This window comes from Lutjanus erythropterus, chromosome 19, assembly GCF_056507025.1.
Source record: "Lutjanus erythropterus isolate fLutEry1 chromosome 19, fLutEry1.hap2, whole genome shotgun sequence".
Lineage (NCBI taxonomy): Eukaryota > Metazoa > Chordata > Actinopteri > Lutjaniformes > Lutjanidae > Lutjanus > Lutjanus erythropterus.
The window spans coordinates 6,765,640-6,782,474 of NC_139335.1; positions in this window are offsets into that span (position 1 = coordinate 6,765,640).

A 16,835-nucleotide genomic window follows, 5' to 3' on the forward strand; every position below is an offset into this window, starting at 1 on the left:
CTGTCAAAAATAGACTTGGCACGTATCCGAGGCGGAGCAGAAGGGAGAGCCGCTTCTGGGACGCGCCGAGACACTGCTGGTGGAATCACAAGCGTTGTGCAGGATGGCTGCGATCGGCTCCGGCTGACTCGGTGCAGCCATAACACGACACAGCCGCGCCTGGTGGAGCCGTCACACTTGAGGAAGCTCAGGTAGGCTGCAGGAACATTGCAGGAGCTATGATTTCTCCACTAAATTTATCAGCTGTTTATAACCATCAGTTGCCTGCCGACAAAAAGCTAAGTCCGTTATCCTGAAAACAAAAGCCCACTGCTCTAAAAATACAATAATAATGTGAAACAAGAAGGAGTATCACAACTTAGCATAAATATATTACAGATTTCTCCTTTAAATGTGAGGCTTCTAGTCATTTATGATAGGAAGTGAAGAGCCTTTGGGTTTCTTGACTGTTGGTGGACAAACAAAGCAAATTGAAGACGTCTTTTTGTGCTCTTGAAACTTGTAATGAGCATTTTTCACAATTGTTTTGGACATTTTATAGATCATGTCAGTGGTGATGATTAATTAATAATGAAAGTAAGAGTTTGAATTTGCAGTGTTTTATGTTTTACATTTATGTGGTAAAATATCAGGGCACAGACTCATGTACTCCCCAGTATTTTAGGCCTCATCATATACTGCAGCCAGAGTTACAGTATAGTTGTTGACATGAACGTATAGCAGAGCCTTACCATCAATGGACTCTTATATCTCATGACCTGTTGGACAAGTTGCTGTTTGTCTTTCTTGTGTCCTTATCTGGGTTTGAATAAAAAGGGGTTGTAATAACAGACAGGTAAGAGTGATTAAAGGTAGGAACAGATACTCTGAGGGGGGAAAGACCATAAATCTACCCTCTTACACCCCCTCTGCCTCCTCCCTCCTCCCTCCTTCTCTCTGCTCAGATGAATGGGGGGAATGCGAGTGAGTCAGTGGAGCGGTGCTGGGCCTTTGCCGAGTGACAGACAGTCTCCTGTGTGCTGCTCACTTCAAAGCACCGCTGAAACCTGACTAGCTCCTTGTAAACAGTGCCGCCTGGCCCGAAGGCCCACTTCCTGCGCTTAACTCAACTTAATGGCTGGCTTGTTTGGCTTTGCACCGAAGCAGAGAAACGAATGAAGAGTGAGAGAATGAAGACAAGCGGCATGGGGTGGGGTGCTCGGTGGTGAAGGGAGTGAGATTGTTTTAGGGTTTATGGGAGGAGGGGTTTGGAACGCATGATGGAAAATTCAGTATTATTTGGTTGCTTTTGTCTTTCTCCAGGGGAAAACAACAAAGAGAGGAGGGAAAGGAGAAGCCAAATGAGGAGAGACGTGGCTGTGATTTTGTGAATATTTCAACTAAATCTTTGGATCTCAGACCGTCAAAACTAAACGGAAGCAGATGCTGTGCATTTAACTTCTGCCAGGAAAAAAAAAAGCTTTTCACAAAGTAATTTTCTCTCAGTAAATCTTGATGTGTATGTTGCACGACTCATCTGGGCGGGGGGTTTATGTATCCCTGGTGGACTTGGTCTTCTCTACATGCAAAACAGTTTGGAAATGTAAAACATTCAGGTTTATCCAGTGGTGGAATGTAACTAAGTGCATTTACTCAAGTACTGTACATCAGCTTAAATCTGAGGCACTTGTCATTTACTTGAGTACTTCAGTTTCATACTTTATAGTCAATATTATTGTCAATTCTGCCATTTGTACAAGACATACATATAAAGACCCCGAGTGTAAACATACAAGAACCCAAACAACAACAACAACAAAATACTAAAAGAAAAGTAACAAAACATCAATACAGTTAGTTAAAAGTTAAACTTAACAGTAGAAAAGTACTAAGAATATAAATGTTTATAAGTTAAGCATGGGGTCAGGAGGAACAGTAACAAGGCACAGATAAAAACATGAACAAAAACTTTAAAGATAACGAGGCATAGATAAAGAACAAGTTAGTTATTTACAATTTATTTACCATACCCTTACTGTCTGGGGAAAGCAGTGTATTTTCAAATTTGGTGATTTTGAATGTGAATTATTGCGATAAACCGAAGGATGAAGTGTTCTTTTATGTGTTGAGACACGTCTTTTACTTCTTAGGTTAAATAAACTATTTAAAAACCCTCTCGGATTAGCTGGGAAATGCATCATTGCAAAGCTGACAACAGGTTTTTGTTTTGTTTTTTTTCTGAGCTCATGAAAACACTTTTTAGAGATAGCTGGTTCTCACAGGGCAACAAAGCTACAAACATATGATCTCAAAGGTTTTGATGCAGATCAAACTGCCCGACACTACAGAAAGTAGTTAAAATTAGCTCAGCCTTACACATCTACATCATCATATGTATTGCATTGAATATTTTCAGGTCTTCTCTCATGTTTGCTTACTTGTAGCTGCTCAGTCAGCAGCAGCTGTAGCATGGCTAATGCTAGGTGCATTATCCTCACCCTCTGCACCTTCAGCAGAGGTTTCTGACACAGAAGGCAGGCTTACACCAGAGTCTGTTGCTTGTGAATTTATAAGGTGATTCTTGTGGCTCACAGAGTGTCTGTACCGCCGTGCCAGAAGATGACTTATTCTTCAGGTGAAGGGCTCATTGCACAGGTCGAACAGTCTCAGTAAAAAATCAAAAATGCAAGACTCCTTCAAAAACACACCAAGGCACGTTGTAAGGTTTGTATAAAATTAATATGCTTTATTTTACATGTCAAAAAGAGTCAAAAAGACTTAAGAAAAAAAAAAAAAAGACCACCACGTATCAGCCAACGCAGGTCTTCATCAGGGTCAGACAAGAGTAACTTGTCTTCATGCCAAAAGAATATATTAGAAAAAAAAATAGTTTTGGTAAATTGTACAGCAGACAAAAAGTAGTTTCTACATGAAAACAACAAAACTCTGTGGATTATCTTGCATAACCAGGTCATGATTTCTGGAAAGAAACGCTGCTGTTGAGTTTCTCAGATGTGTTTTTGACACCCTGAGCGTCAGAAGCTGAGCGATCTCGTCTCATTATATTTAGAACATTCTACTGAAGGCGGGCATCTCATTGCAGCTGATATCTCCAAAACTCAGCAGCTCACAACACAATAATCTACATGAGCAAATAGATACAGGTAAGAGGAAAAAACATTGATTTTGGGTGAACTGTCCCTTTAAGCAAATGTCGTTGATAATACATACTTACATACTTTTACTCAAGTAAGCTTTTGAATACAGGGCTTTTAGTAGAGGATCAATACATCCACCACTGAGTTTATAATGATACACTGTTATAAATCCTCTCTTCATGTTAACTGAACTATCTAGCGTCGATTATATTCACTTTAAAGTCGGTGCCCAGTTTTTCAGTGGCAGCTGCGTCTCCCATGTTGTTGATCTCAGATCTTAAATCTTGCATGCAGCCATTTCCTGCTTGCTTGAAGGCAAGAAGGGACAAGCCAAGGATCGGGGGTAAGACAGGAAGAATGCTCCTCCAGTTGATATTATGATGTCGCTCTTATTGGAAGGAGGCCCTGGCGTGTCAGAAAAGGATTGTGTTGTTAGTCACAAGCGCCAGTGTTCTCACTGTTACTGTGGAGTCATTGTAGATGTTTGCGCAAAAGTATAAGGAACTTTTTTAGCGGTGTAAGAATTATATCAGGCCTCTGAAGGGGCTTAAAAACAGACAAAGGAAATCAGGACAGAGGAAAAAGAGAAAAATTGGGGGGAAAAAAGAAAGAAAAAAACCTACCCAGACATGTAGTAAGACTGTTTCTAATCAAATCTTGGCACAAACTCAAGAAGAACTCATGCTCTGAAGGCTAACAGTAGATTAGTTGCAGTCATACATTATCCTAACCATAGGAGAGCGGCTGAGATTTTCCAGAGCACATACTATATCTATCTGTCTCGCTCTGCCTTGAAATCTCAACAGGAAGTGCAATATGTTCTTTCTCCTCCTATCATTGCTTTCAGAGGCGGCCGCTGTGAGTGGGATGGAGCGTAACAAGTTGGCAGGAGACTGAAGCTTTTAAATGTGCATTTCAGTTTCTGACTTTGATTCAGGGCCTCTAGCCATAAATACTGCTGCTGACAGTCACCATGAGGAGGTGTCCTGCTTCTCTCCATTTATCTTCTGTCCACTGAAATCATTCCTTTAACTTGACACCCTCCTCACTCTTGTTAACTTCAGAGTCATATTTTATATTTTTCACCAAAAAAATCTTATAAATGACTCTAAACTTTCAACCATTTCCCTTAAAGGAGAAATCTGTCATATATTTACTGTAATAAATTATAAAATGACCAGAATATGTCATCAAAGATCGGGGAAACATGCTAAGTTGAAACACTCACTTCTCTGACATCAAGAAAACAGCTGCGGTGTCCCCCGGTGAAATTTCTATTTCTGGCTGGAATAAGTGTTAGTTTTCCCATTTCACATTAATTAGAGTTCAATTTAATGGCAAGTGTTTGCAGAATGAGTGAGTGCCTGTTTATGAGTTGTAAGAAATCATTAATAATCTTGCAGAAGGCGTAGATGTTTGTAACTGTTAAATTGAGTGATTTGTTAATGGAGTCTGGCAGGTAGCGACTAAACTCAAACTCCTTAAAGTAGTGAAAAAGCAGTGGGCTTTTGTTGTCAGGATAAAGGGCTTAACTTTTCATTGACAGATAACAGTTATAAACAGCAGATAAGCTCACAGAGGAGGACTCCATGTCGCTTGGTATCATTAAATTACAATGTTGTGATTGTCTTGCACTCCTGTGGAGTTCCTGCTGCCTTCCTGAGCTTCCTCAAGTCTTGGGAAGAGGGGCAGGAGGAAACAACTTGCTTCAGCCATAGATTGTATATTAAATAGGATTTCATCCCATTTAATGTACAATCTGTGGCTCAAACTCACTATTTGGACTGCAGTACTCATTTTTGGATGCGCAACTGTTACAACTGTGACATCATCATCATTGTTATTATAATTATTGCTGTTGTTGACAATATTTTATCAGAAAAATTGTTAATATTGCTGATGGAAATTAAGTTTTTGTTGCTAGTCTTTTTTATGGTGATAATACACTATTGAATAAACATTAAACATACTTATGAATATTACATTTAATTTCTGTCACATTCTGATAATAAATCCCTGTAAATCTTACATATGACCAGGCATATATACATATATATATACTTGTACTTTTTTGCTTTAAAGTGTATTTTTAAAAATTGTACTTCAAAATAGATGTCATTAAGTTCAACTTCAAGGTACAAAAAACAAATATTAATATAATAATTGCTATTCATTCATTCATTCATTCATTCATTCATTCATTCTTTCAACCTTTATTTTAACTTCTTCCTTTCTTTCTTCCAAGATGTAGGCCTAAGTGTACTTTTAAAAAGTGTACTAAACTGCAAACACTTATAGTGGCTTAGTTTACTTTTGAAAAGTATTATTATTTTCAGTCCTTTGTAGTTAACTCTTAGTTTGATTTCTTAAATTATACTTTAATTTCACTTAATTAGAAGTGTATTTAACTATGCTTACAAAAAATGCTAGTATACTAGCATAGTAACTAGTATAGTACATACAAAGCCATGTACTTTCAAGGTAGAATCAGCAGGATTGGTCCGAGCTGTTCATAAACACACCAGAAAGATACTAGGATGTCAAATATTAACATTTTGGGTTCGTAAAATGTCTCGAGCACAACAAATAATGAGAAAAAACAAGGGTATACAGGCAGAGGGCAGCGTCTCTCTTTTAAGGAAAATGTTGCGTATTATACCTTTAAGTATACTAAGTATACTTGACATTGTTCCACTTTAGCACAACTAAAACATACAAAATTAGTTGTTCAAAAGTAGCACAAAACTTTAAGATAACTAATTATTAACATACTTGAAGAACACTGATTATTATTCTGTCTGCAAGTACACTCAAATATGCTAAAATTTGATCTGCTTAGCTTTTTTTTTTTTTTTTTACCAAGTACTGGACCTTTAAGGATTTTATTTGTTTTATATTACTGTGATGATTTGTCCTCCGGGTCTCTCTTAGCCTTGCATCATGCCTTACAAGATATCCAGCTGTTCTTAAATCACTAAACACGACCTCTTGTAACTTATTGCCTAAATAATCAGATCAACATGTGGGCTACATCTTTGCAACGGAGGCAAATATAGGCCCAGTAGAAACTGTGGAAAGGAGTTCAGCCCACCAAGCTTCCTAATTTCTTGTTGGCTCGTTTTCATGCCTCGTGCACACCATTTGTCTGGGATTTTATTGCTCATGAGTGCGCAGGCCACTCAGGGGTGGCTTTGACAAGAAAACAAACACAACAGAGTGGCAGAGAATGACTTTGTGATGTTGGAGGACTTTGTTTTTTCCCTCTGTCCTTCAGGGTGAGGGTGTACTGTATATGGTATCAGGGAGTGCCTCGGAGTCTCTCCAGCTGCTGAGCAGAGAGGTGCCGACAGCTGCGTGACAGATATTTTGGGAGCCTGCAGCACGCCTGGGATAATAATGGGCTTGATTGGGAGGAGTGTGTGTGTGTGGAGGGAAGGGAATGGTTAATGTGCATCCAGACACCACAGTGTGTACACAACCATGCCGCTCTCGTAAACCTTCGGGGTGATGGTGAAAGGATAACATGAGGAGGGATGAAGTGTCTGGTGATTTAGGCTACTGTGTTCTGTGATTGTTTTGTAACTTCTCTTAATTTTAATGCATTTGTCCTAATTTTTTTTAAGCTGCAGAGTTTTAGCTGAGCAGCCAGAGAGACGAGACAACTGGTTACCTGCTCAAATATTTTTTGCACTCAAACTCCTTGCACCAGAGCAGTGGTGCAAGAAGCATGCAGATCCTTTACTTAAAGCTACTACAACGACTTTTTAACAGCTTATGAGACTGTCTCAATTTATTCTGATGCCTCTATATGACCTTCATAAGTTACCAAGACCATCCTTGAGAAGACTGGCTGTTTCTGCATAGTTATTTGGTTCAGAGTTTCCTTGAAATCATATGAAACAAGCCTGTATTTACTGTACATTTTTCCATGCAAAGTTACAATGAGTAGTGAATTAGCCAGTTAAAAAGAAGCAGGAGGAGATCTTTCCTTTAGATCATTTTATTTTTGATTATTATATTCTGTGATTATGGTTGAAACACAACTGCTTTTACCCACAGTGGCCTGCAGTCCCTGCTGCTGTAGATGTTTAAGGTCGAGCTCATTTTAACTACTTTATATACTGTTGAAGAGTTTAATCTCCAGCAGTTCATTGTTACTCTACAACACAGTGGGGGTCCAGGGACCATCAAGGGTCCTTGAGGAAAAAAAAAGTGGGGGGACCGTCCAAAAAAGTAACACAATGCCAGAATGTATGACTATTTATCTCATACACCAGCATCCCCTCTGTATTTATTTTGCATCGGCAAAATCGACCCCAAAAGATGTAACAAGACTAAAAAACAACAACATAAAAGACAAAAACTACTTTTTACTTTTATACTTTCCTGCACTTTTTCACTTTTATTTGAGGAAAGAAGCTGAAACAGAACTTCTTCTTCCAGCAGAGTCTTTTGTCTTCTACTTGAACAAAGAATGCGTGTACTTTTGCCTCCTCTGTAGACATGTGAGGCATCAGTATGTATAATGGCACCTTTGCTGACTTCTATTTAGAAACTGTTGGACCTGCAGCCTGACAAGTCTTCTCGCCTCCTGTGAAATACTGCAACAATAATTCAGAGCTGTTATATGCTGTTCTGGCTCATGAACAAAGACTTTTGTGATCCAAACAGCCAGTGGGTGTAAGTAGGAGATATTACATATAATATATAATGTCTTGACATAACAATGGGCTGAAAGGAGTTTTGTTCCTACAGTATGCAGCAGGGGATAAAATGTGAGCCTACATGCTTAGAAATAACAATGCTAACTACAGCCATAAAGGATTCTTCTGCTTGTCCCCATAGGAGAACACTTTTTGGTTGCTATCAGAACCTTTTTATAAAGGTCCCACTTAGAACCCTGTCAGAAAGTTCTGCCTAGAGAGAACAGGCAACCCTTCAATGGTGTAATGTTCCACCCAGTACTGTATCTCATGGTTCTATCAGGAAACTTTCCACATTCTAAGGGTGCCTTTTTACATTCCAAGGTTTTTAGCTGGAACCCACCAAAGGGGTTCTACCTTTAAGAGTTTTATTTAGTACCCAACAAGATCTTTTCTGTATCCCTAGGTTTTATCTAGAACCCACTCAGGGACAGTACAGAGAAACTTTTCATATTCTTATGATTTTATCTAGAACTCACTCAGGAGGTTCTACAGAGAACCCTTTTATATCATGGTATAAAGAACCCTTCACCAACCCTTGACAATTGTGTTCTTAATGGAACCTTCAGTCTTACAAAGAGCCCTTGACAAACCCATTCTTTAACACGGGTTCTTCTGAAGCAAATTACTTTCGGAGGAACCCCAGCCCTTCAGGAAGAACCCTTTTGGAACTGGAATTTCTAAGAGTGCAGAAAACTTCACAGTTCACCAGCTGTGGATCTAATCACTGAGGTTTAAATTGATGAGTCAATCAGCCCCCTGCAGACACATTACAGTGCAGTAAAATCATTTTTATTGGCCCATGAATGCAACATCGCAGGGCGCTGAGCACCTGCATGTGCAGGTAAACAAGGTGTGTTAAACCGAAAGAGTTGCTTTAATCCAGTCTGTGGCTGCAGTCACTCTCCCGTGGGCCCCAGTGAGGCCTCAGGCTTTGACGATGACTTATTGAGCTGGCTCCTCTCTGGCGAGCGCCGGCCCCCCTGTTTTAATGGAGGCGCTCTTAACAGCTCTTTCTGAGGAATTTACAGCCCTGGCCCCGTCCCACTCCAGTCCAGGAGAGGGAAGGCAGGGAGGGAAGCACACTGCAGCCTTGTCCCAACAGAGCCAGCAGTGGAAATGTACAGCTTCAGGCAAGGTGGCAGCAGAGCTCCTGTGTGAGGGTGTGTGCACCCATCTGTCTCTCTGTGTGTGTGCGTTCACTCGGCTGTATGTGCGTCTGAGCTTGTGTTCATGTGTGTAAAGTCTAAGTGAATGAGTGAGTGGTTATAGGAGGGCTCCAGTTCTGTAGGTTTTCTCTGTAATTTCACTCTCTGCACAGCGTAATCGCTTCCATGTGGGCCCTCACCAACAACAGAGCGGTGGAGGGCCTCACTGCAAAGGTGGGAGTTAAACACAGTCACATACAGGCTCATAAATGTTCCCTCTCATGGAAAAGGACTGCCAAGCCTGTTCACTAATGTAACAGAAGGCAAGAAGATTATCTTTTTTATGTGTTTGGTAAGATTATTAAAGAATATGTCTGACTAGGTGTGACTACAGTCCTGTGTAATAACATTTTTTAAAGGATTTTTAGAGTTAAAGTTAAAAACAGAAAAATACTGTTCAAAACGGTTTTGCATCAGTATATCAAACCACAAATGTCCAGGCTGGAGGGTAATGGATTACATAACGGAATTACGTAATTAGGGTACAAAAAAGGTTACTTAATTCCATTAGTTACAGAAAAAGAGGTAATCAGATTGCAGATGCATTTCGTAAAAAACAATTCAGGTATTCGGCATCTAATTTAAAGAAGCATTTACATGTAAGACCAACCACTAATGTTAGCTCCACAGACCAATGGCTAACATTAGCTACACTGACCAATCTTGAATGTTAGCTACACAGAACAACAGCTAACGCTTGCTACACAGCACAACCGCTAACATTATGCTCACAGACCAACAGCTAACGTTAGCTACACAGACCAAACATTAACAACCGCTAATGTTAGCTACACTAACCAACTGCTAACATTAGCTACACAGGCCAACCTCTAATGTTAGCTAGACAGAACAACGGCTAATGCTTGCTACACATATCAACTGCTAACATTATGTGCACAGAACAAGTGCTAACTTTAGCTACACGACCAACTATTAACACCTACTAATGTTAGCTACACATAAACCTGGTTAACTAGTTATTGTGTTTGAGGTTTTTTTTAAAAGGTAACTGGTAACTGCAACGGAATGCATTTTAAAAGTAACCCTCCCAACTCTGCAAATGTCTCAGGCCTCCAAAAAAAGATAAAATCTTATGACTCCAATCTCTCAATTTTGGGAAATGGCAGGAACTCCAGTATGCCTAATTTATTCTCATTAGTGATTTCCTTCAGAGATATTCAGAAGTGATGTGGTTTTCCTCTGCATCCTGTGTTTCTGTGTGGCCGCTCCCACCACACATGTTGAGCTGTCGGCCTGGAATGCCCCGAGGACCGCCGGGCCAGACAGTCACGGTCAATGTGTGAAACCAACAGAGCGAAAAACAACAGGGACCTTTTGCACAACAGGGTCTGCATTTAAAGACACCTCTACAGAGCTCGTTTGCTGTTTCAGCTGCGGGGAAGAGAAATTATGAGGTACAAGAAACCCTGCAGAGAGACGGTATTTTAGGAAGTAGTCAGAAAATGTTACGGCACACGCAGTCTAACCTGATCTGAACTAAGACTGAATACAAAAATCAATATTTGCAACTCCAAACGTTTCATTCAGAGATCTTATTACAGTAAAAGCCAATGTAAATATAATTATGGTGAACATCACCCCCTGCTGTTTTGGCTTGTATACTACAATGCACAAAAACATAAATCATAGAAATAATCATGATGAAAGGTCCCTTTTCAATAAACTCTTCAGTTCTTTGGTGTCCTGTTGGTCGTGACTATGCACTAATCTACATATAAACGCTGGATGAGTTTTAGTTTGATTGTCCATTATTTCACAGAAGAGGGCCCGTTGCAGAAACACATCCACGTTTGTGGGAACAGTGAGTGGTGGTGTGGCCAGCAGGCCACACAGCAGCTTTGGCCTCTCGGTACAACAGCCAGAGGCAATTTATGACTGTTTGTCCTGCCAGCCTGGGAGCTGCCGGGAGAAGTCAGGGGTCACTGGTCAGCTGTTCAGTTTTTCACGGCACCTTGAAAACCTCATGATATTCTCACTGAAAAGTTGCACCTGGTATAATAGGCACACAGCAGCAATTCAGCTATTCACAGCTGACGTCCTTAGTTTAGCAATAATTTCTCTATAAATAAATGACTGTAGTGGATGAATGGGCTCAGTGCAGTGAACTTTGGTTTCAAATCCTCCATTATTCAGTTACATGTCAGTGGTTCCTACCTGCTGTTTTTTATTATTATTTTCAGTTTTCAGTTGCAGTTCGGTTGGATTTTGGCAACACATAGGTTTAAGACAGCTCAGGGTTTGTGGTTTGTAAATAGACATATTGGGTATTTAAACCCTCTGTGGAAATAGCATTGTTGGCTACAGACACCTGTGTGCTCGTCTCCGCCATATGCAACTAGCATCTGCCATATTGTATCACTGACACATTGATGTCATTATTATGTCAGCATCACCCTAACGATGATTTTGATTATTTCAGTGCATTTTTACAGTGTGGTATCAGTTTGTTTTGTTTATATAAAGAATATGAATACTTCCTCGACCAAAGTGCACAACATCAAAACAACATTTTAAACAACTTATCACCATCAAGCAAAAACTTTGACAAAGTAAAGAAAGATTATTGGAAAAAATGCATTTAGTTTTTGTTTCATAACACTTTTATAATGTGGAATTCAAGAATTACAGAAACACTGCTGCATTAACAGTGTGGAGAGTGCTGTTTTAGTAAGATGAACAATATTAGAAATACAGAGCATCTACTGCTTGCATCTACACAGTTGGCCACTAGATGGTGCCAGTGTCTCTTCTTTGTTAGTCAAGGACTGACAGCTGCCAACAGCTGCACTGAAGAGGCGTAATCAGCTGAACATACAGTTTTAGATCATTATTCTCAAGTGATTCCTAATTTAACCTTTTGACTGCTTTTAAAACTAAATGACTTATAACATTTTAATCCCTGCCTTTTACTGGAATATCTTCAACCTGACTCAACCTGACTGTCACACTACATTACCATCACTTGTGGCAGCAGGTTTTAAAAACAGCAAACAAAGGCATTTGAGAGGGCTTCACTCAACCAAACCTGTTCATGTAAAGGCAAATGCATGCTGTTTGATTTGATATCATGAACATTAGAATTATTTCATCATATGTTTAACAGAAGACTTATTTCAGTTTGTTTTGGTCACGTTTAATAATAGTGGATGATACATGATGTTGAAAAAAAGTGCAGAAAAGCAAACATGTTTTGTTTTTTTAAGTACAAAATGCATTGTAATGACATTGAATGCCATTTTTATGTTTTGTCAGTTAGTTTAAAGGTCCAGTATGTAAGATTTAAAAGGATCTATTTGCAGAATATGGGAAAAATGCATTAAAACAAGCTGTTTACATCTACAGAGGGTGAGATTCCTCCTCCATGAGAGTCCAATACCACTAATTTCTTCACACTGGCCCTTTAAAACTTCCTGATTTTTTAATACTATTCCTGTTATTACTTATTTATTAATTGATAGATGAAAATATATTACATTTTGCATTAGTTAAATAACTTTTCCACAATTAAAAACATTGTTCATACTTGTAACATCTTTTTCATGAGCTTCCTGGCAGCAGCTTTGTGTCTGCAACAACTTCCTCAAACAGCTGTGAGAAGCATTCCGACACGTTTTTCGGAAATAATGGTCAGGCCGCTCTGTCACATCTTACTTACTGTATTTACAGCATGCAGGTCATAGTCTGATGCTGTCATCTTTATCATTCTGTCTTTTGATAGGAAAAGGAATAATCACTTTTCGTATCACGCACACTCATTTTGAAGCACCACAAAGACCGAATCCTTCCTCCACTCTGCCGTGACTATCTCCAGTCTACATCTATCCCCTTCACTGAGGAGTCAGGGTGGGTGGTTGTGGAAAGACAGGGACCTTTTAGTTTTATCACTGCAGTCATTTCAGGACAGACAGAAGACCAAATTACAGTCATACCAGCGACTGGCTTGGTAAAAGCTGAAGCATGTAGAGGAAGGAGAGGCTGATTAATGGGTCAGTCAGCATGTCTCCCTCCTGCTCCGGACTCTATTGTGTGTAGTAAGTGGCCCTGTTCCTAAATGGCATTAATTATGTTCCCGCAGGCCGAGGCTCTGTGGGAGAAATGCAGCATTATCAGCCCGTTTCCTCTTAATGAGCAGCTCTGCAGCATCAGAGTCTCTGCTCACTTTCTCTGCATGTGCTTTCTTTTTCCCAGGAAGCTGTCACGTCTCATTTAAAGCGTTCAGTCAGATCTTATTACAGACTGTGTCTATCAGACTGTGCTACATATATTAAATTGCGGTTTGTTTTTGTGCTTTGACACTTTCTTAATATCAGAGCAGTTATTAGTTTCACCTGGAGTTTCATCCAGTGCACTGTAAAAATAAAAATCATACAGGAATTAAGTGGAATCAATTGATCTATCCTCATTAATTTAAGTTATATTTATTCAAGTTAATTAAACTTGAAGGAGAAATCTGTAATATATTTACTGTAAAATGACCACCACATAAGATATTAAATTGAAATACTTTGTTCTCTGATGCTACAACCACAACTGCTGGACTGCTGGACTCGCTACATATTGCTCCTTTAAAACTTGTAGCATTTATTTTCAGAACATTTGAGAACTTAAAAACACAAGTTCTTCTAACTAAAAATAGCTAAACAAATGTCAGCTTCTTAGCAGACTTCCCAGCATGCATTGTTTGAGAAACTCTCCCAAGATCCTTCTTTTATGTAGTTTGAAGAAAAACATATATGGAAACTTTCTTGATATTTCTAATACAATAAACATTGTTGCTTTTTCTGAAAAAAAAAAAACACTGATGAAAGCTAGTTTTTAATTCCGTACACTTGCATTTAATTTTTTTTGTGTGAAATGACGAGAAAAGTTTCTTTGTTTTGAGTCATTACAGAATCACCTCAACTTGTCTTTTCAAATTCAGTCAGCTTAAAGTTTTAAGGTAGCCCGGACACAGGTTAGGTTTAAACTAATCATTAAGTTTTACAGTGTGTGAACAATAACTGATCCCTGATCCCATGTGGTGCATCTGACAGAATATTCTGTGGATTCATCAGGCAGTGCAGCCTTTGCAAGTTGGAGCATGGTTAGTTCCAAACAAGTCATACGGGATGTTCGTCTGCAGGAATCTGAGAAAGAAAAAGGGTCTTATCTGTCTGGTAATATGTTGAGTAATGTTTGAGATCATTTTACACTTGAACCATCCAGCTCTTGTATAATTCCAGTGGTTTCCCTGCCAGTTCATTTGATCTGAGAAAAATTACACGGAAACGGAGAATGTGATATTTAGCCAGTGGTGGAAAGTAACTAAATACTTTTATTAAAGTGCTGTTAAGTACAATCTACTTGGGTATCTCCATTTTGTGCTACTTTATACTTCCACTCTACTACAATTCAGAGGGATTTTTTTAAAATATATTTTTAGTTTTTACTTTATTACATTTAGTTGACATTAAAATACGCACAACTTTTCCCCTCTAAACTTTTCAGGTGGTCTCATTTAAACAGCTGTTTGAATCCCAGACAGATCAAGTTATCCAATTTTTCAAGAGAAAATGTCCAAAATATTAATAGAAATATCTTATTGGTCTGATTTCATAGCAACTGGACAGATGTTAGAAAGTCACCCTGCCGCCACGGAGACGGAGCCTAAACACACTTCAGATGACTGATGAAGATGTGGTGTGCGTTGAAACGTTAGTCTCTGAAGAGAAAAACATCTTTTTTGTTTTTTTTGCCTCAGTCCGTGTGCTCCAGCATTTTCAGATCAGTCCTTGGATAAATTTTTCAGTGAAAAGCTCATCATTTGGTTGTGATGGGTGAGAATGGAAACCAGTAAACTTTCAGAACTGTCTGTTTGAGGCAGTTAAAGCAGCTCCACTGACTGTACTACTACATCGTCTCATCAGTATTAATAATCTAATAATGTCAAATATAATAATATATATTTTGCTACTTTAAGTACATTCTGATTATATTACCTCTGTACTTTTAAATTTTTAAGCAAGATAATAAATGCTGGGCTTTTACTTGTAATGAAGTATTTATAATTTCTTTTTTATATCCCTTTTATATCCCATATTGGATTTTGTAGTTTTGGTTTGTCAATGTCTGTTAATTTGGCTGTTTTTTGTTTGTTGTCTGGTGATTTATGTCATGATCAGTTAAATAAAAAAGAAGGAATGGAGTACTTATACATTGCAGTATTGGTACTTTTACTTCACCACTGTATTTAGGAGAGACAGGGCAACTCACAGGAATATGCTTTATAACTGCTATTTTATTGCAACAGTGGATTTCACAACTTTGGCCAAAACTACAAATGTTTGTGTTTATAAATCTATACCTATCTAAAAACCATCTGTACAATGGCGTGTCTGTGTGTGCAGCCCAGTGGTAAATGTTTGATTTGGGAATTCTTCGCTCACAGAAACTAAAACAAGTTCCTCCTCTCAGTGCTTTTTCTGTGTGATCACTGATGTGGAATTTAGGAAGCAGGGATGGGAGTGGAGTGGAAAGAGATGTTAAAAAAATCTCACCTCAGTGGGCTTGTGATGTGTTCACTGACCACAACAGGTTGATAATTTGTTCCATCCTATAAATAAACAATGCAGAGAGCCTGATCTATTGGCTCGACCGTCTCGACAGTCATCAGGAGAACAGCGGCAGGCCCCTCTTGAGACGTCTCTGCACTCTCAGAGATAAGGGTTCCAAAAGGGTTCTTCCTGAAGGGCTGATGTTCTACCCAGAGCCATTTACTTCTTAAGAGTCTTATCAAAGGTTCTTTGTAAGACTAAGGGTTCCATGAACGACTCTTTTCATCTTAAGAATTATTCTTGGAAGAACGTACCAGAACATCTCAGTAGAAACCCCCGGGTGGGTTGTAGATAAAACCTGTAGTATATAAGAGAGTTCTTGGTAGAACCCCCTGGTTCTAGAAGGGTTCTCCTGAGAATGCCATGGGTGGGTTCCACATAAAACTCCTGGAATACAAAAAGATTTATGGTAGAACCCCCTGTGTGAGTTCTAGATAAAACCATTTGAATATAAAACCGTTCTTGGTAGAACTCCCTCGGTGGGTTCTTGTTATCACCCTTAAAGATGGAAATATTCTCAGGTTGTTGAATTTCTTAAACTCTTTTGTCAGGAGTTCTTTGTACAATAACACAAAAGAGTTCTTTGTAGAACCCCTTACATGGGTTCTTGATAAGACCCTTGCAATAAGGGCTCCCAAAAGAACCCCCTGATTCTAGATAAAACACCTGGAATATAGAGGGGTTCTCCTGAGAATGCCCTGCGTGGGTTCAAGATAAAATCCTTGGGATATGAAATGGTCCTTGGTAGATACCCCTGGGTGGGTTCTTGTTAGCACCCTTAGGAGTTGGAAAGATTCTGGATAGAACCCCCAGAGAGGGTTCTGGGTGGAGCTATCACACTATAAAAGGGTTCTTGTTTGTAACCTCTGATACAGGGTTCTGAGTTGAACTAAGGTATGTTGGGTTTGAGGGAAGGGATTTAACCAGGAAACAAAAAGGGACAAGCTGAAGAGCCCTTTATGGTTCTAGTTAGCACCTTCATTTCTCAGGGTGAGGTTACTATAACAGCAGGTGGATCTGCTGAAGTGACGCTGTTGCCCTGGAAACGGCCACCATGTGTGTGCTGGGATATACTGTACCAGAGGCCACACAGGATTTACGAGCCTGTTGTTCACAATCACAGTTTACAGTCCACAGGCATCACAAAGTTCAGAGGCAGCATTGATAAGTGAG